The following is a 22,633-nucleotide window of genomic DNA, read 5'->3' as shown; positions in this document are numbered from 1 at the left end:
TATATATATATATATATATACTACTTCAATTTTTGAGCTTTAGTATCTATCACTAACAAAGGGGGAAAGAAAATTAACTGTTGAATATCAAGTCTCTAGAATGAGAAAAGATAAATCCTTTTTAATATGAAGCTTGTGGCTTTAACATTCTCAGTCAAGAAATAAATCTGAATAATTTGCCTCTTTTAAAGAATGAAAAAAGCACATACTGCAGAGCGATTAACTAAAAATGTAGAAATAAATAGAAGGTAAATATAATAGTAAATCTTCTATTTTAGGTTGTTTGCACAAAGACACATTTTTTAATTATAAAAAAAGAATTGCACTAAATAAAGCAGTTTAACAACAATCCATTCCCTTGCCCTTTTCAACCTTCATATTTATATAAATTTCATTTATTAGTTGTTTATATGAAACTTAGAAACAATGCACATTGAAACAAAAATAAAGATAAATTGAATAATGACTCTGATCAATGCTTTCAAATTTATTCTTAGATGTTCTGTTGCATTCCAAAACCATGAGATGAGAAAACCTGAGCAACGATTCTACAAATCCTTAATTAATCTTGGAATACAATTTATCAGGGGACTGCAATCTTGTGAGAATAAGGTGGGCCATCGCAAGTCCGTATTGTCCTCAACACATAACGGACTAAAATTAGATTGTTGGTTATTAGAGAGAATACCCTTCCTGCGAATGATCAAGACCACTTACGGAAGTGATTTTGCAACGCTTCCTTAAAATTGTTGCTCATCTTCGATCCATGAGTGCTTTGCAATATATCACACCACCATGATGTGTTATTTATTTTCTAAATTCGAAGATATGGAGACAATGGCCAAATGCAAGACCTATCAATTCAAACACCTAAGTCTGTCACACTGCCACTCTTTCCACAGCAAAGCCTCATGATCAAGTTCATTAGTCAGGAAGCCTATATCCATGCATATACTTCTAGCCTTTTATTTAAAATATAGGTATTTATTTAATTTTATTAAGTCTATTTTTGGCTAGAGTTATTCTGCAGCTACTCAGTGATTATATGACATGTAATTATTATGCTAAACACTGGTGAGAATTCCAGTTGGGTCTATGCTCTTAGAGATCCCACAGTTTTCATTTGTCCATTGTCTTGACTTGGTGTCTGAGCTAAATTTCCTGTTCTGGAATATTCTCTTTCTCTGCCCTGTGTTTTCTGTAGTCTATCTCTCTCAGTAAAACATTTATTCCCACCACCTTAACTATCAACCAACATATTGACTAAGCTAACAATACTGCTTAACCTACTTCAGAGTTGCAGATCTGAAAATTAAAATATATTAACAGAAGGCTTGACAGTTTCCTACATGAAAGATCATAATCCCTGTAGTGTTATGTGTCAGTCACTTGGTCAGTTTCAGAGAAGAGTTACACATTCACTAGTATGTTCTAGAAGGCTTAAGAGGACAAAAACCAACATTTTCTTCACAGGATAGAGTTCAGTATCAAACAAATCTCCCCAAAATAGATGATTTAAATTTGTTAGCTTTGAACAATAATGGGAACAGCATGCCCCATATATATTTTAAAGATGTATTTGTTTATGCATACAGAACTGGGGTACAGACCAGAGGTGCAGGGGCATTGAGAGGATTCACCAGAGACAGAGTGGGGAGCAGAGCAGGCAAATTGACGAAGTACACTGCTGAGGGGAGCAGTGGGTGGGACAGGAGAGGTCGGCTGTGCCCTGTGGATAGGCTCCCTGGCTGAGCTTTGGCTAGCTTCATAGTGTCTGCTTTAACCCACTGTGCCACTAAGGGAGGGCTCTGCCATATTTTTAACTTTGCCCATAATTTTCTATTACTATCAAATGTTCCTTTATCTCTGCTCCCATTCTTAAAGTATCTACTATCTAATTACTTTTTCTTTTTCTTTTTTTTTTTTTTAAGATTCATTTACTTGTGCATACAGAACTGGGGTACAGGCCAGAGACTTAGAGATGGTGAGAGGCTGCACCAGAGACAGAGTGGGGAGCAGAACAGGCAGATCAACGAGGGGAGCAGCAGGCGGCTCAGGAGAGGTCTGCCACGCCATGTGGTCACCTCCGGGGCAGGCAGGGATTGAACTCATGCAGAAGTGGTTTCAGCTTCTTAGTGCAGTGCTTTAACCCGCTGTGCCACCAGGGAGGGCCTCTAATTTCTTTTTAATTGTGCTAACATTGGCTTATCACACTGCATGTGATTCAGATGTTTAGAATCACCCACAGCCACCAAATGCCCTGACAGAAAAAAATAGCTAAGCAGGCTGCGTCCACAGCAAAACCAGGAACCGCCTCCTTGCAAAGCCTCTTCCTCTGCAAGGTCTCCACCTTCAGCAGCCTTCCTCAAGATCCCAAGATCAGCATGATCCCCGGGCTCACTATCCATTGACCCCAAACTGCTGAAGCAACTCCAAACCTGGACCTCAAACCTTGAATCCTGGAGCAGCAACAGAAAAACAACAACCTCCCGCCCTCTTCTTTCTGCTCCAGTCACTCCAATTTCCTCTCAGAGGTAGCCCCTCCTCAAAATCAAAAGTTTTTAACATTTTCCCTGAGGTTGTTTCTTTCTTCACAACACCCCCCTGGGGGGCATCACCTGCTACAGTCCTTGGCCTCAGTCCCTGGCTACATTTGCCACTGTTGGTTGTTATCATCTTATGTGAGGTGAACACAGGACAAGCCCTTTCCATCGGCATAATTACAAACAACACTACACAACACAGCGGTGTAGCCAACGGTATCACTTACTGCCCCGTCATACTGTCCTCCTCAGACACTAAGCAGTGTCCAGGGAGAGTTGTCTTGGATACCTGTTCTGCTGCAGACAGGTAGTAACACATGGGACCATCAGATTTAATTCTTTCATATCCTTTGTGGGTGAAGAAAGTAGCATAGAAATGTTCATGGCAGTTGAAGGTCTGTTGAGGGATCTTATTAACACAACATTTCCACAAGAGGCTTAACACATACCTGTTTTTTTTTTTTATTATTCAATTTGTTGTGAAAACAACTTTTGTTAACACAAATGTGAAAAGGAGAAAATGTTACCTTCAGATATCCCCTACCAAATGTCTTTATTAATTTTAAATCTATTTATGCATACAAGAACTGGAGTGTAGGCCAGAGGTGAGGGAGGTGTGAGGATTCACCAGAGACAGAGAGGGAAGCAGAACAGGCAGATCTCATGAAATATAATGCTGAGGGGAGCAGAAGGGAGACAGGAGAGGTCTGCTGCGCCCTGTGGGTCAGCTCCCTGGCCAGGAATCGAACTCATGCCACAGTGGCTGGTGAATGCTTGGTAGTGCTGAGACTTTAACCACTGGGCCACCAAGGAGGACCCCTAAATGCTGTTATTTTAATGAACTTTGACAATACTTTCTAGAACTTAGATCTAATCCAGGGCAGACACAGGTCATTTCATTTTTCAAACCCTTTCTGACAATGGTCTGGTCCATGCTGCATCTTCTATGTCTCCTTCTGCATATGCAACTATACCCTGGCCCTTAGAGGACAGTATTCTTTCCCCTGCAACAGGAATTTTAGTGCAGCCCATTTCCTCACTCTCTGGAATTCTCTTTCTTCTCTTTTGTAATTTCTCTTACCCTTCAACTCTCAGGGAAGATGTCAATTTCCCATGGAAGGTTTTCTTGACACCCCCCCAACCCATGCTAATATGTAATTTTTAAGAACTATTTAGCTTTATAATTATACATTGATTGGTATGATAATGTGCCTAATTTCCTTCTCCCCTAAACTGGAAGCTGTTTGAGTTCGTATGACCTCTCATTTGTTGCTTTAAATAACATGAGCTTGGCATAAGTCCTTGCTTAGAGTAGGCACACAAGACCCAGCAGGCCATGAATGGATGAATGAAAGCATTTTGAAGGTGTAATGTGACATATTGTAAATGTCTATATATATACTTGCACAATTTTAGAGAAAAGATAAAGTTTGTCCCAAACTTTTCTAACATAATACGAACATAATATATGTAGCTCTTTTAAAGCAAAACAAACAAACAAAAACACTGATATTTCCTCCTTCTCTCTTGTATCTTTCCCCCAAACAACCTTTCGATTTACTCTTCCTATCATCTGTTTTGAGAAATGTTGCTTAGAATTTCAGAATCATTACCTTCCATCTAAGAAATACCTGAGGACCCTTTTTCAAATCCTCTGAACAGTGTTGTCCTGACTCTCTTCTGTCTCATTCAACTAGGTTTGCATAGTAAGGACTCCAAAGGTTCTACTAAAACCTTTCTGCATGTGTCTACCTCTACCACCACTACCTCATGGGAGTTTTTAATGTGTAAAGCCAGTGCACACTGATCTATCTTTATTAATGGAAATCTTCAATTTAACCACTACATTCATTATATCATTCTGCTTATCAAACATAGTATTGGGTCCAGAAATATAAAATGAAACACATTTAACTGATTTCAATGTCTTCAATTAGTAGAAAAGATGCCTCCCATACATTTTTTTTTTTTTTAAATTGGATGAGTGGTTATGTATTCTTCAGATAGATACTTTGGAGTATTTTGCTGGGTCATATGGTAGATTTACTTTTGATATTTTGAGAAACTTCCATATTGCTTTATATATGGGTTGGACCTATCAACAGCCTATGAGGATTTCCTTGTCTCTCCATCCTTGCCAACACTTGTTGTTGATCCATATGGGTCATTCTATGTGAATAAATCAAAAACACTAGTCCACAGGGCAATATGCATTCCTATGTTCACTGCAGCACAATATATATATATATATAACCTAAAGGCCCCCAAACAAAAGAACTGACCAGGAAGATGATTATATATACAATAGAATACTACACAGCTATAAAAAATGATAAAACACTGCCATCTGTGACAACATGAAGGAATGAAGAAGATGATGCTAAGTGAAGTCAGTCAGAAGGAGATAGACAAATACCTGACAGTGTCATCATATGTAAACATAGAGAATCAAAACAAAGGGCAAAATAATGTCAACTAAATAATAAACCCTAAAAATGTGATTATAGAACTGAGGCTTCCTGAGTGGGAGAGAGAAGATGGAATTGAACAATTGGAAAGGGAGTGCAGTGGGTTGTGATGGAAACCTCTGTGCCTTTTTGTAGTGGGTATGACTGAGTAACATGAGAGAGATCCTGTTTGTCTACATCCCATACTTCTATATTCTATACCTCTAAAGCAATATTGTAAACTAATATTATCTCAGGAAAATTATATTCCTTACTATCCAGTATTTTCTCACATATATGTGAATTTTTGCCAACAAAACATTAGTACAGACTTTACTCTCTAATTTTACTAAGTAGGAATATTCTGAAATAATGAGAAAATAAGCAAGGAACTAAAAAGGAACAGAAAAATGACCAGATTTGTTCACTGTAAATTCTCAGAAAATGTTTTTTAGCTGTTGTGAAAATGTTAAATAGTGTCAATCTTACAAATCACATTGTTTTTCCTCACCAGTGTATTTGAAACTAAAACCCAATCTAGCTTTTTAATAGCATGTTCACCATATCTGACTAAGGCATGTTTTGACACTCTAGCAGTAGACAGATTGATGTATAGCAATTATTTTTATAGTTAAAATGCCTTATAGATCCAGAATTTTGACAATACCTATAGAAAATGAGAATGATTTATGCTCACGCAGGTTAAAAGTTGAATCTACAGTGGAAGGTATCATTTCAATCAGCATATGTTTGGACTTGAACATCATTTTGCAATTAATAAGTTTGATGTGTGGATTTAGGAATTTTAGATACTTTATAATCTAGGTAGAGGTCCATTTCATAATGGAAACTCCTCTAAAATAGTTCACTGCATCTTTAGCAACCAAAGGCAACTAGACAGACCCAAAAAGAGACTTACCTAATTAAAAGTAATTGCAGAGCAAAATTTTAACATGTTTCTAAATAGCACATACAGATTCTATATCACTCTAAACTAAAAAGACATAAACACATCGAATCCATTCTATGAACCCATAACATTTTTACATATAGATTTACAACAGTTGCAAATATTTACAAAAGAAGCTTTTTGCTCAGATTTTTAGATTGTTCAATTTTACCAGTAAATATAAAATAAAGAAGTTCGTCTTCTCTGGGTGATTCATGATAAAAATAAGACTTTAGTCCCTTAGGAAACAAAATTGTCTGAAAGTCTACCATAAATTTCTAATTAAAAAAATAATAGGTGATATTTTTGTACTTTGAAGTGCTGATAATGATGTTTTTGTAAACAAAATACTATAACAAATGGAGACTGTTTTATTGCCTGAGGATTATTTTTTATCTACTACGGCACAAAACCAAGGAACAAGCAGGTAGAAGTATAATTAAATGCCTACAATCGCCATTAGCAATTATGAAAAATTATTAATCTGTTTGGAGGAAACTAATGGACATGATTAAAGAAATCCAAAGTCTTCATCTTATGGAAATCAATAGCCTTGATGTGTTTCCATCAGATAATGAATTACAGGTTGGTAACTGAAGATGAAGTATGCCTTAGTATATATATTCTTCCCACACCTATCAATTTTGTCTCTATCTCGCAATCTGGTTTATACCAATGCTATATCATAGCTAACTATTTCTTTATTTGCAGAAATGATAGTTATTTAGACACTCCCTAAAGAGCTAGGAAAGTAAATCTGTATTTTCTCCTCCTTAGGGCTTTTAATCCAAAGTAGCAACAAAAGAATTGTACTTTTTATCCAACAAGATGATTCACAAATATGGCCATTTATTTTCTTAAAAAGAAACACACACACACGCACACACACACCTCAGCTATGTTTAAATGTGTAGTTAGAAAAGTAAAGGATTCATCATTCTAATGCACAGTTTATCCATACGCACATAGAAATAGCTGCACCAAGGGATATTCTGAGGCCCTCATGACAAAGGGCATTTTCTGAAATGCCCAAATAGATGGCCGTGTCGAGTCCATTTGTAAATGTAGCTCTATCCTAAATCCAAAGAGCAACGAGGACATTAAACTTTTATGCAACTGTCCTTTATTAAATATCTACTGGAATCTGTTTAATTGAGATTAGAACTTCACTGAAAATCTCACATAGTATGCATATTTTATGTCGGGAGAGACATGCACTAAAGATACACTGTGCAACCATTCACATTAAGATGAGGATTCTAGGAGACAGTGGGGGAAGGAGAGTAAACCTTGGATTCCAGTCAAGGATATTCAATTACAGAAGAATGAAAAGACTATTGTTGTAGGAAATTACTTGGGTTTTACCTCTAAGATGGCATTAAGGGGGGGATCCAATGTACTTCTGTCGAAGAACTGTAAACTTCTACTCGCTCTGGTTTCCCAGGAGAAGATAGGTGCCTGAAAGATTCTGCTCTGAGCTGGCTTCTCATATAGATCCGAGTAAGAAAAGTTTGCCTTCATATATTGCAAAGTGTTGGGTTTAATAAGGGAAAATCCCTGTACATATGGCTCTCCGGTAAGAGATTTGTGTGCTGAAATCTAGGAACTGAATGTGGAGGTAGTGAAGGAGGAGCAAGATTGGAAGTGGGTTTATTCCATCTATTCCAATACAGTGACAGTTAGTCTCATGTTAGCAGAGCAAATCTAGATGTGCTGTTGACACCTCCCACGTGGTAGGGAACACTCTAGGTCTCTCCAAGATAGCTTCACGCGCTATCTATAAAGAGGGAGTGGACAACGTTGGTGTGCAAACACGTATGTGCAGTTCTGAGTCACAGACGACTGCGCTCCCACATGTTTTTTTTTACTGAGAGTCAATAGTCTACTTTCTGTAAAAATGGATTTAACACAACTTGTGCTGGCTTTGGTGTGCAAGCCAGAAAATGGTGCTGATTTAATTGTCCTAACAAGTTCAACATGCTAGGCAAATAAGAATTACCTTGAGAGAAACCTGAATTCAAAGGAGCGAAGATCAGGGTGGCCCAGCTGGCAAAAGGGGTTAAGTCTCAGCACTATGAAGCTATCTTCAGCCACTGCAGCACAAGTTTGATCCCCAGCCAGGGAGCTGACCTACAGGGCACAGCAGACCTCTACTGTCTCCCAACTGCTCCCCTGAGCAGTGTATTTCAATCCATATGCCTGCTCTGCTCCCCACTCTATCTCTGGTGAATTTCCTCACCCTCTTCCACACCTGTTATGTACTTCAGATCTTGCAAGCAAAAATAAACAAATCTTTAAACCAACAAAGTAGCAAAAATTGTTGGTGTATCACACAGTCACTAGTTTTATATGTTTGAAACTCTAAGGACCCAGTTCCCTTCAGCTGAAAGTCTCAGCCCTTGGTCCCCCCATTTTCTTTGCTGACATGCTGAAGAATGGGTCTTTACTGACTCATTACAGCAGTGATGTCTGCTTCTACAACATGAAATAACCTGTGCTTAATGCGAGGCAGCAGCAGCTGGCAGAACTTACCACTCAAGGAACTAAATCAGCATAAAATTTCCCCCATGAACACCCTGGAAAGAAACTAATGGTGTGTGCAGGGAAACAATTTTTGTCTTGTGAGCACTGATGATGTTATTTTCAGTGCCATCAGCCTTGTGTGCTGATAGGATGACAGCTGTCAATCAGCTCCCATCATTTACAATGTTGATTCAGACCACCGTAGTAGGAAATTGTCTCCCACATTTGTCCTCTGGCAAACTTTCTGCAAAATTCCTGTAGTAGAGACAAACTGGAAGGAAGGGCTATGTCCATCTCCTCAATGACCCCTTGACTTGGGCTCTGAGTATTCTTTTGTCCTAGAGGATATGTGTCAGGATATTTTAAGAGGAATGGCTAAGCAGAAAATCAGCATTATATTCAATTTATCTCATCATATTGTTTTCTGCTCTATAAAGAATGTGATTAATGTATCCACAACAAATTCACATTGTTAAATCAGTTCTTGTCTGTACCCCTGACCCTGGCATGTTAATTACATCTTCTATTTGCCTGTACCTGTGCCCCAATCATAACAAGTTGTACGCCCTTTACAACTTACCATCTTCCTTGGTAGCTGAGGATCTGATTGACTCACTTCACACATAATGCCTGTGATTTCTAGAATTCACTTGTTTCCTCCTTACAACATAGTCACTGGACTCCAAGGTCTTTGTGCTAGTGAAAAGGAGTCTTTCTCACACCAACACTCACTGCCAATTCCAGAAAATCATTATTATTGTTATCTAAATCTACAATACCTATTCCGTCATCAGCATTTAGGCACTGCCCTGTTCAGGTGTAAACTATGATGCTCAATGTAGGCAGAGAAGAAGCTTCAAGAACCTAAGCCTGGGTAAGTGGAAAAAGGTGTTGCAGATGATAGGGATTAGTAGCCAGGAAGAAAAAAAAAAAAAAAAAAAAAAACTTTGTGGAAGTTGGAAGATAAAAATTTCAAGTGTGAGTAAGTCAAGTTTGAATATACAACACTCTCAGGTAGGCAATCAGGATACTCAATAAAGCTCCCAGGCAATGAGGAATGTCAGAATCAGAGGCAAACATATTGCATGTATCTGTATTAGGTACTATTTAAAGTAAAGGGAACCAAAAAAGGGTTTTCAGTAATCTGAAAGTATAACAACCAGTTAGGCCACATTCCAGGAGGGGCCCATTCAAAATCTTCAGTAGATGTCCATAAACTCATGAATAAAACCCAAACTCTTTAGACTGACACTCAGCACCCCACACTGTAGCCCTGCAGGCATAATGCCTACCAGCTCACACTCAAGTCCTCGCGGCCAAATGTATCTCTCGCTTTCCTGATCTAGACTTTGTTCATGCTTTAGCAGAGTGCAAGAATTTTTACAGAAAACATGACTGAAGTTTAAATGATTTGTCCAGTTTAGGAATTTCGAAGTCCATGTTTGTGGTGAAGTTATACTACTCAAGGTAACAGAAAGTCTATATATTGATCATATTTGTAAACATTATCTTAATATTACATCTATTTGTTGAGAAGTTTTTTCTTTTTTGTTTTTTTTTTAATTAAGAGAACATGTTTCAATTTGGAAATATCTGTGTAATTATGAGATGCCAAACATGTTATTCCTATTGTTTGGATTATTCTGTTGTCAATGTATTTAAATGTGTCTAAAAATAGAAGTCTCTGGGCCAAGAAAAGTCTGTTAATAATTTTTAGATATGAAGAATCACATATTGCTACTATGTAATCTACAACTGTGCTTTTAGGATTTTATACAAGTAAGTTCAACACTTCAGTCCACTTAAAACTGATAGATTTACAGCCGTTTTGTTCCTTATTGTCCAAAATTAGTAGCAACCACAATACTTGTCCATCAAAGTAAGTGGCTAGCTAAACTGGCATATAAAAGTCGTGGAATACTATTCAGAAATTAAAAAAAAAAAAAGCTATCAAGCCATGGAAAGACAAAGGAAACAGAAATGCATATTGCTGAATGAAAGATGCCAATCTAAATATGCTACACACTGTGGTTCCAGTTATACAACACTCTGGAAGAGACCAAACCATGAAGCTAAAATGGCCAGTGGTGGCCAGGAACAGGAAGGAGCAGAATGTGGCGGTCAGGGGATACGAGGGCAGAGAAGCTATTCAGTAGGATTCTCGAACAGTGGACCCACAATATCGTGCATTTGGGAAAACAGAGCTACACAACGAAAACAGTAAACCCTAAATTAAACCCCCTGGCTGGGGATCAAACCCACACCACAGTGGCTGCTCATCTCTCCACAGTGCTGTGCTTTAACCCACGCACCCCCAGGGAGGCCACATTCTTTAAATATAATAGTCCTAGAGAGCTTTCCCGTGTTCTGTGAACTGCCTACCAAATTACCGAGCTTGAAGAGGCGGTTGTGAGAGACTGGGTTTACACTTGAGCTTAATTCCAGGAGGCGCAGACTTCCCTGTGTCTGTAGAGGGGACAGTGAGCTGCCCTGAGCCTTTCAGGCTCTGAACACTGTGCTGTCTCCAAGGAGTTAATGCCAGAGGTGCTATGAACAGAAACAACAACTAAAAGACAGTTTTCTTTTGTACACAATAAAAACCGCAAGACAGTAACGATTCTTACTGAGAGAAGTGGAGATGGCAATGGCATTTACAACAGTAGAAGTCGTTTGTTCCACTACTTTTCTGCTCCCTTCTCCCCCTGCATCCCTGGAGCGAAAAGGATGTCTTTAATATAGACCTCCTTTCCCCTAAGTCTTCAGAGTTCCTCAAGATACTCCCTGAATTGAATGCAGTTACCAAAATCCATCTTACAGGAGTTTAGTAGATTATCAAAAGTTTCCCAGCGGCCATGGCGCTGGAAAATGGCGGGAATAACGGCGCCAAATAGCACCATTTTGCTGATCAACACGTGAACGCCTCTTCCATGGTTTTCTTAGTGCATTCAATGTTTAACCACATTTAATTCGTTCTTTATCACTTCTTATTGCTCACAGCAACCATTTTTAGGGAAAAAAAAGATTCTGTACTGGGCTATTTTGAGTTTATTTTGGTTCCTTTGCAATAAAGACTGTTTCTAAGCAGTACGGATATTGGATATTTCTTGGTCTTACTTATCAAGTAGTTGTAGTTTGCCACTTCTGCTGTGTCCCTCCTTAGAGTCTTTATTTTCCTCACTTGAAAACAGAACTTTCCAAGCAAGTCCACTTTTAAATCCCAGATGTGGACTTGGAATCATTAAGACAAAAAGGATAAATTCATGATACTGTTTCTGCTAGTTGAAAGTGTGATGAATGATTTTCCATTGCCAGAGCTCATGAAAGAGCTCTGTAGGGTCCTGGTGTTACAAGGACAAGATCATCTATTTGACTGTTTGGTTTCCCAGTAAAATGCTCCATTGCATCATTAAATATTCTATTGGCAATAGAAGAAAAGGCAGGTCTGGGTGTGTCGTAGGTGAGGCACACAGGAAGCAGGAAGCACCTGCTAGTTCTCAGAAGTTTCTGGACATAGATGAACAATAGGGGAGCCCAATAGTATAAAAGAAAAAACAACTTTGAAAAATGCAATCACCCTCCCAGGATCAAATTCCAGCTTTGTCTTTCCACTGCTGTGAACTCGAGGAAGTGACAGTTGCTAGATCTCCTGTTTACTAGTGTTCCCTAAAGTGAGGAAAGTCTCACTCTTCACTGAACTGTTTAGAAATAGCATCTCATGCATTTGATTAGCATACATGACTACTTAATAAATAACTATTAGTAGCTGCATTAATCACTTGATCAATATTTTTGTTTTTCCCAGAATCTAAATTCCCCACCGGATTTCTCCAAGTTCCATCCTTTATAGAATCTTTTCATCATCAGTTTTAAGAATCCCATCTGAGGATAAAATCAAAGTCATCCAAATCAGTCTAAGATTTCTGCAGTGAATTTTTATAAAATTCCTTGTTTATAAATCTGATAAGACACACTTATTCTTCAAAATGAGAGGAGTTGCTTCAAAAGTTGATGTGTGATTGTCTAAGGCTGCTGTCTTTCCAATATCAGGCACCTGATTAAAACAGTGCCCTTTCAACTGGCTTGAAGGATGGTGTCAACAAATATAAAGTCATCATATTCATGAGTTAATATTTCAGATTTTCCTGGAATTTCTCCATTCCTGATAAAGTCCCTATTTCAAAGTTATTATGGCCGTGCCGTTTTTAACACTGAATTCATCTTAATATCATTATATATAATAATAACAGATATGTACAAGATCTATGTATACATACAGTTTCTTTAATTATGATCAAGTTAGATAAGCTATCATAGGTGCATAAATATCTTTTATGCTATCTGTAGTGAATCATTAATAATATTGATGTTGCTTAACACATTTTATTTAATCTTTCTGCTAGAAGGACAACTTTCTCCTCAAGGACGACTCTTAGATCCCTTCTCCCTCATGCTGTGCTGCAGAAAGCACAGACACTATGGTCACACAGTGCCGGTCCTGGAGTTTGGCTCCCTCATCTGCTGGTTTTCAGATGTTAGCAAGGTGCTGAAAGTCTATGAAACTCAGCTTTATACTTGGAGATCTATGAGAGGATCAAAGAAGAAAATGTACTTACAGTGCCAGGCATATTCAATAAATGTAATCCATGCAGGTGGCTAATATAGTTGTATTCATCTAACCTCTAATTTCATAAAAAATACTAACACACAGACATTAAGAAAATCGAACCCTCTGACAAACAATTATAAGATTAATAAAAAACTGTCCTGATTGTGTAAGAACTTGGTAGGCACAGTGCCTCAGACTTTCTAAGATTCTGGAAGCTTGGTTACTCAGTCACACTGAGCCTAAGATCACTGGGCTTTTATAATTGTTAAAGTCTCCAGCCACTTGATCTTAAAATGTAGAGATGGGCCTCCCTGGTGGCGCAGCGGGTTAAAGCACAGCACTAAGCCAAAACCACTTCAGCATGAGTTCAATCCCCGCCCCAGAGGTGACCCACAGGGTGCAGCAGACCTCTTCTCATCAGCCTGCCGCTCCCCTCAGCAGTGTACTTAATCAGTCAGCTTGTTCTTCCCCCCCACTCTGTCTCTGGTGAAGTCTTTCACTGCCCTTGCACCTCTGGCCTGTACCCATTTCTGTATGCATAAATAAATAAAATATTGAAAAAAAAAAAGATGTGTCCAACACTTACATCAATGTCTGACAATGTAAGATTTATAGAAGTATCTTGAGCTGTTATTTCATTTGGTACCTATGCTTTCAAATATAAGGCAATGTCTTTGGGAAATAAACAGTGAAATGTATCTCTTGGTTGTATGCTATAGAATTTCACTCACTCTTCTATTAGAAAAAATAGTAGCTTTTCTAAAATTTAAAAAAATACTAGTAAATTTAAGGTCCATGCCCAAAGCTGATGAGAAGCTAGAGAGTGGACGTGTTTCCTGCAGACTGACTGTGTGTCCAGCTTTCACTCATGAGTCTTGGTAAATGATTATTGACACAGTCAGGTGAGCATTATCTGTATTTGAAACCAGTGAGCTGGGATATATGCGATGAGTTTTGAATTCTCTTGACTAGGACTGAAAGGATAATACGCCAGTGCCACCTAGTTGTGCAAATACAAGGTGCTACTTATTTATCCTTAAACAGGAATGATGCTGCTATGGCAGATAGGAAAACTTTTAATTTTTGTTACTGTTGGTATCAGCCCTGCCTTTATTTGATCAAATACACATCTCCTGTGAGTGATGTAAATGATAAACTAAAAGTTCAGTTTAGGATGAGATGGTTCTCAAGTGTTCTTTACTTATACAGAGAATGTACAACCTTCACACACTATTTTTTCAAACATTTTCTTTCATTTTGCCTGTGATTACATGACTTAACGCATTTGCATATTAGTTGTACATGTATGCTATTATATAACCTAGAGTTTCAGACATCTTAAAGTAGGGCTTATGTTGTCTATTAAAATAAGACAATATTTAGAAAGAAAAAATATCAGATAGTTTCACTCATAGCAGGAATATAAAGGGCCAAGGGGGGAATGATAATAATGAACAACTATGCACCCAAGACATTTACGGGGGTAAAGTGGGGATGGGATAAAATATGGGGGGGTGATAGTGCACGGGACTATGGTGATGGCACATGGGTGAACTGGTGATGGGAAGCCCATGGGGATTACAGCTGAGATGGAAAAAGGCATAAAACGATATAACAATAAATTATTATACTATAAAAAGTAAACAAAAAAGACAATATTCAGGCTATTTCAGCAGTGAAAATACAGAATTTTTGGACATACTTTCTTAAGAATCAGCTATCTATTTCTATAATAGGTGTGAGCATAGCTAATAAGCTACAGGTTTCATTAGATTGAGGGATAAATGAAGCGGGGCTTGGACACTTAGTTAAAAAACTGTGCGATCAACCGTGTTCTCTGCTCAGACAATGGTGGCCCCACTGGGCTCTGCCAGGTAGCCGGACTGTAATAGGCTTTACCGTGGTTTAATGCAACTATACTTTATGACATTCACACAACAACAGTCACTTAATGGCACCTTTCTCAGAACACAGCTCATCAGGAAGTGATGCATGAATATTCCAACATGAATTAGTTCTGTGAGTCAGGAAGACCTCCAGCTCTGTTACGCCCCGGCTGGAACTGAAGACAAAGGCCTGCCAGTTAACTCTGCATCAAGCTACAGCCAGCCTACAGGAACTCAGGGGTGAGGGAGGAGTTGCAGGGGATCAAATTCAAGAAGATTCTGGTATTGATGAGATTCTGATATCAGTCTGAATAGCTTCCATTCAGACTGACATAGGAATCTCATCATACCATTCAGACTGAGCTGAGTTTGCAGAGAAAAGAGCTCCTTTCATCATCATCGCACCCTCATGCAGGTTCAAGACAAAGACACTAAAATCAATGCAACTGGTGATCATAATCACATCCACTCATATATGTGATGTTGTCAAAGCCCTCCACAGAGGTGACTGTTTTTGACAGTATTCCTTCCTCCTCCAAAGGACGCTGGTGACTGTGACTCTCAAGGAGCCTCCTCATTGGCCAATGGTGCTCTTGTGGGAGTGGCTTCGGGGGCAATGTGCATCAATTCTTTAACACACACATTGTGGCATGAGGAGTTAGAGAAGCATCAACTCCAGAGCAGGATGTGATCAAGGCCTCTTCCTCTCCACAGAAAATCTGGGAAGTGCCTCTTCACTTCCTGAGGAGTAGCCCATGCTGTGTTTGAACCCACTCTGCTGCACAATTTCCCACTGCCAAACTCAAAATATCACATTGCAGGGACCTCCCTGGAACACTGAAATGGTAGCTTTGTTGATGCACACAGACGGGAACTCAAGCTATGGAGATATGTGTACTCTTCTAACAAAACAAGTGCACACTTTATTGAAGATTAAAGTATGTTTTGAGTTTAGCTTATTGAGTCGCTTAGGGCTTTTCCACATCTACAAGACTTGGAGGCTACATTGTAGATTAAAAGTGAAGGCTGTCACTCACAGGAATCAATCAAAATAACTGTACTCAGCATGACCTTCCTCCTTTAAAAAATTTATTTATTTGTGTATACAGAACTGGGGTACAGGCCATAGGTGCAGGGATGAAAGGCTCCAACAGAGACAGAGTGGGGAGCAGAACAGGAAGATCGACTGAAATACACTGCTGAGGGGAGCAGAGGGTGACAGGAGAGGTCTGCTGTGCCATATTGGCCACCCTCTAATGACTTTACAATCCAAAGTGACTACAAGTTAACAGAGAACCTACTTAAAAAATAAGACTTGCTAGAGAGTCCTTGATGCTTCTGCCTTGCTTCAGTTACTATAAACTAGCTACCTGAAAACATAACTCCAGCTTCTGTAGAGTTGACTTGTCAATGAGTCATATATAAATGTGCAGATTTCAACCAGTAACGTTGTAGAGACCACTTGGATGTTCTCTTCTCCCCAGTGCAATGATTTGATTGCTGAGTGTCCAGTCATAGGATAAGGAATATGACTGAGCTATAAAATGTTTGAAAATACTTACAGTCATATGCTTGGAAAACAACCTGTGAGAAACTGAATGCTGCAGTGTCTGTCACAGACGATGAGTTCACAGTGAAACCTATTACCTAAGCTTCCCAAACATATAGCGTGGACTATATTTTCCTTTCTCCTTTGTAGTAAGGTGTAGTCATAGATTGAGTTTAAGTAATGTACAGAAGCTACAGACTTAAACTATCAAAAAATAAAATCTATGTCTTTCCTCACCGCCTGCTTGATGTAATAAACATAAGGAACTTGAACATTAGATGTTGAATATGGTTGAGCTGCAAGAAGTTTGAAAATAAATAGAACATGTACTAGCAAGGCACACACATGAGAAATCTGCCACTGATGGTCACTTGGGAGATAGATTAAAGGTCGTTTGAGGTGAAGTAAATGAAAAATATCTGAATGGTAGCTTGTGATAGTATTGATTTGGTGTTGCAGCACATTATTGCAAGAAAAGGATGAATGGAGGGATGGATTTTAAGCAGAAAAGTAAAGGGCGTGAGAAAGTCTAGAGGTGCATGGGAAAAATAAAATACAGGGAGTTTATGAACTGGAAAAGCTGATTGTATTTATTTTATTTATTTATGCATAGAAGAGCTGGGGTGTGGGCCAGAGGTCCTAGTGGGGGCAGAGGGAGAGGCTTCAGCGGAAGGAGTGGGGAGCAGAAAAGGGTGAACTACTGAAACAATCACACTGCTAGGGGAGCAGCAGGGAGACAGGAGAGGTCTCTGCACCTTGTGGGTCAGCTCCCTAGCCGGGGATCGAACTCAGGCTGCAGGGGCAGCAGATTGCTGCACTTAACCCCTTGTGCCACCAGTGAGGCATGAAGCCCATTGATTAGAGCTCATATATACAAGTTAAGAATGAAATAGGCTTAGAAAGACAAACCTATCACCACCCTTTAAGGGGCACACAACCCATTAAGGGTGCAGCTTTCCTTCCAAATACAGGGGCCTCAGGTCAGTGGCTACTCAAGGAAGCCCACACACATGCCCAGGGGGTGAGGAGGGATGGGGAAGAGGACAGGACAAACAATGACATCAGTCGCAAGCACTTTATCTGAAAAGGAGCTGAGAAACCTACTTTGGTTACTGAATTTAGAACTTACTGGAAGCAAACTGAGGTGTCTACAAGGTTTCTAAGGCAATCGCACTACGAAAACCCCACCACACCTGGGCTAAAACAGCCTTTGACTCTGAACTTTAATCCCATCTCCAGCCACTGCCAGAAGAAGAAAGAGACCAGACCTTGAAAGCTGCTAAGCCTGGGGAAAACCTTGTGCCCAGCAAGTGTGTCTGTAGAGAATGAAAACAAGGCAGAAACTCCCAGAGGCTAAGGGAGAAGAATGTACATAGGAATTCCTCCCAGAATGCTCAGGGTGAATCTAAGCAAGGAATGTCTCCTGCCATCAGATAAGCAAACAGCTGCCCGCCCACACCCCAAGAAGAGTGTGCCCATTGTCTCAGATAAGTGGGCCCCCTTTCCTGTTCTGTAGGGGATGACCTTGGCTATTTTACCCTCCCCCTGAACCTCCCACTGTGTTACAAATTGAAGAGGGACTGATAGCCTGCTTGCTTCACCCAGAGGCCTCTGAATCACAAGGGCCGAATGTGGGGATGGAATCTTATATTCTGCCTAGAGAGGATGACCGCACAGGTTAGACAAGCACTGAGCATGTTTTAGAGACTGTAGAGGTTGTGCTGGTCTTCACAGTATGAAAAGGCTTCCAGAAGCCACTATTCAACTTCTAAAGCTTTTTTATTTGTTATATTTTGCCTATAAACATGATATCGCCTGTTCCATTTTTCAAAGGGCCATGTCATTAGATGCCAAAGGTGTGAATTCAGAAAACTGTAGATTTCAAATACATCTTAAATTTGAATTAATGATTCATTTCAAAATCAGAACCTCAATGAATCATGCCAGCAAATGTGTCCCCAGTCTGATTAGAGTGTTCACTCAGGTTAAACAGATGAAAATTAAAATGCATGTTTGCCTTTTCTATAGCTCAAGTCTATAGAAAAATGGAACAGGCAATATCATGTTTATAGGCAAAATATAACAAATAATTGATGATGAATTGACATTTTCAAAGGGTTTTCTGGTGTAGAAATGTGGGCACAGTTGAATTTGGCCTGTGCTACCTGGTCTTAGTGGTGATGTTGTAGGCTTAGTATATTCATTTTACAACACAGTGAGTTCTACACACAGCACATCTTTTAGTATACGCTTTTTGAGATTCATCAGAACATGCCCCAAATGAGATGACCACTGTGATTAGTCAAGAGTAAAAGGCTTGAAAGGCCACTGGCTTCCAAACAAGCATTTCAAAAATCTAGATATTTTGCAAAGAAGAGATTCCATTGTTTATTTTGAAGGTGTGTTACCTTTAAAACAAAAACAGCTTTAATGCTTAAAACCAAGAAAGGACAATTAACAGAAATTTGAACTCCGAGATTAAAGACTTGAGCTATAGAAAAGGCAAACATGCATTTTAATTTTCATCTGTTTAACCTGAGTGAACACTCTAATCAGACTGGGGACACATTTGCTGGCATGATTCGTTGGGGTTCTGATTTTGAAATGAATCATTAATTCAAATTTAAGATGTATTTGAAATCTACAGTTTTCTGAAATCACACCTTTGGCATCTAATGACATGGCCCTTTTTTAATTTAAAGTAGCACTCCATTATCTCATTATATAAATTTGGTGTGTGCCATGGACAATCCACAAACGTTAATTTCACAGCTTAAAGTCCATTTCTACCTTCATCACACTATTCCCTTCATTCATTTTACCCATCCTTTCTTTTCCTGTACCACGAATCAGTCTTTACTCCAAATGTTTACTTGTGTTTTGCTAACATCATCTTATTTTTCAGGGAAGGTTTTTCAAGTCATTTTTTAAAGAAAAAGAATAAAGCAGAATTGTTATGATGGCAAAATAACAACAGAGCATGATCAACACTATAATACACACTTCTATTAAGAATAGCATTAATGGGGGCCCTCCCTGGTGGTGCAATGGGTTAGGACACAGCACTGCAAGCTGGCCACAGCGGCTTCAGTGCCAATTCAACTCTGGCCCCAGAGTTGACCCACATGGCACAGCAGACCTCTCCTGTCTCCCCTCTGCTCCCTCAGCAGTGGACTTTATTGATCCGCCCATTCTGCTCCCAGCTCTATCTCTGGTGAATCCTCTCACCACCCCTGCACTGCTGGCCTGTATCTCAGTTCTGTATTCATAAATAAATAAATATTAAAAAAATAAACTAGTTTATAAAAAATGGGATATATTCAGATTGACTGTTTTTCAAACCTCTGTTGTATATTCTGTCATTCTCATTTAAACTCTTCTGAAATTTTCTACAAAATGACAATCTATTGATAAGAGAACAGAGCAAGTTTAAGCAGTAAGTCAATTCTCTTTACTCGATATTCTTCAATTTTTATTTTTTTGGTTTACCTTCCGAATCAAAGCAAAATGCTAAAATTATTTAAATTGCATCTTTATCAGTAATAGCATAAAATATCAGCAAATGAAATCAGCTGCAACTATGATGTTTTATTTACTGTTTTGACTCCATTTATAGCTTTTTCTAAATTAGTTATTTTGGTCAGAATGCTTATGGACAGAAGATAAAATTCAGTTTGTATTTCCCCATCAATACCTACTCTACCTGGCTCTAGTTAGCAATTCTGGCTTCACATAATTTGTGAAGAAGCCACCTAAATACCGGTGACATTGTGTAAATTAGGGAGACAGCAGAGAATGGAGCCACGTGCATCTGAACTCTTAAATGCAGGTAGCTCACGCCCCTTAAACAGCAAAAGACAACTTTAAATCCATTGTAATATAATCCCTCCAAAATGTTCACTCTTCAGGCTCCACCTCACCCCTGTGTATACAAGATCTATTTTTATCGCATTAGAGGAAATCCATCCCAGTTACCTGAGAGTTCTACTTTGAACAGGAATGTAGTATTGTCAAGGACAAGGCAGGGCCCTCCCTGGTGGCACAAGGGATTAAAGTGCAGAGCTATGAAGCTGTTGGGGGAGGGGGTGCAGTGCAAGTTCTATTTTTCCTGCTGCTCCCCTCAGCAGTGTCCTTTGTCAGTTGGCCTGTTCTGCTCCCCACTCTGTCTCTGGTGAAGCCTCTCACCCCACCCCCTGCACCTCTAGCCTGTACACCAGCTCTGTATACATAAATGAATGAATATTAAAAAAAAAAAAAAGACTTTTTCTGATGACTCCATCTAACATAATCCCTTAGATTCTCATTTGACCATGTTTTATTTTCTTCATAACACAAATTACTCTCTGAATCCAGTGGCTTAGCATATTTTGTTTACTTGTAATTAGGTAATTTAAGGGGAAAGATAGTATAATAATATAATGGGGAGCAGGCAAAAATTTGGCATGAATTCAAGCCTGGTTGATGTTAAGAAAACCATGCTGATATTAGAGCAGAAAGGAAATTTAATCCTAACATACTACCAAGCTTGATATTGGATCACATTAATAAACTCTTAACAATTGCAAATTGATTTAGAGGCTGTGTACATATGTTGAAACATGCAAACATATGTATAGTCTGAGTAAATATTTAATGTGTACAATGTAGTACAAGAGAGGCTGTTCACTCAAATATCTTGAATGAATAAAAGTAATAGAAACACTAAAAAGAAAAAAAAAGATGGAGAAAAGCGCAAGGAACTAATAGCACTGTTTATTGTTCAGAGTTTTTAACAAAAATAAAGATTTAAATACATTATTTAAAATTTCACTAGTGACCAATAGGGTTAGTAATATAAATATCACACTTTTGGAGGCAGATAATGAACTGAACCCTCATCTGTTAAAGCTAACTTCAATAAACAATTGTCTGAAGTTGAAGTGAAAAATCATCAGCTTAGGAATTAATTCCAGATGAAAAAGGAAAACTTTCAAGTAAATAAGCACAGAAAACAAAAACAAAAACTGAACAAATCTACTTCTGGAAAGTGGATGAGGAGTTATGCACAGAGGAACATGATTCCTAAGTTTTTCTGTACTTGGGTATTTGTCCACATGAATACATGGGTGATTGTGTAAAACACTAGTTTTTAAAAAAAAATACATTGCAGCTGTTTCTTTACTTCAATTATATTCTTCAATAAATTGTTCCCTTAAGATATCCTTTTCTGGCCCTCTCTGGTGGCCCAGCAGGTTAAAGCCCAGCACTAAGAAGCTAAAGCCACTTCCGCATGAGTTTGATCCCCGCCTGCCCCGGAGGTGACCACATGGTGCCGCAGACCTCTCCTGACCAGCCCGCTGCTCCCCTCAGCAGTGTACTTCATAGATCTGCCTGTTCTGCTCCCCACTCTGTCCCTGGTGAATCCTCTCACCCTCCACATCTCTGGCCTGTACCCCAGTTCTGTATGAATAAATAAATAAATCTTAAAAAAAAAAAAGATATCCTTTTCTATATATCTTGTGCCCTGGGGTTCTTTAGCATGCACAATCTTCTGTAGTTGATATACCTGGTGTGTTCTCACCTTAGCTATCTCTGAATAGAGCAAGTTTTAGCTAGCGACATGTTTATCCATATGTGGTTTGAATGGATTCTGTTTACCTTCCCTCTTCATTATGGTGACTATCATAATTCTGTCTGTAAGCATTAACCTTCAAGGCAGACTACATGCATGGCTAGACACTGAGTCTCCATCAGTCACTTACCTGCTTTGACTGGACTAAGGAAGACTCTCTTGTCCCTGCTCTTTGGTCATATGATCAAGCTGAGTGGAATTTATTGATGATTAAGTTAATGGCAGCCTTTCTTCTTTTGTCAGAAAGAATGTATGAAACCTTGCAAGCCAGAAAATCTAGTTTTCTTGCTTCTAATTTTTGCATTTTCCTATTGCATCTTAGGATAAAACAAGTCCTCACCATTTCTGTGAATATTTGTTCTGCATTATTGTAAGTTTTAGCTTCCAAATGGATGACTAAATATGGACATAGGGAGGCAGTTTATCAAAAGGTAAATAAATAGCCAGAAAGTACTTTCCACAAGGTAGAAGATTTTCCTTTCTCTGCTCAACAAAATTCTCTAAGGAAGAGCTTGAAGG

This window comes from Condylura cristata, unplaced genomic scaffold (genome assembly GCF_000260355.1).
Source record: "Condylura cristata isolate star-nosed mole 26May11 unplaced genomic scaffold, ConCri1.0 scaffold00014, whole genome shotgun sequence".
Taxonomy (NCBI): Eukaryota; Metazoa; Chordata; class Mammalia; order Eulipotyphla; family Talpidae; genus Condylura; species Condylura cristata.
Note: the sequence above shows the minus strand (reverse complement) of the source record.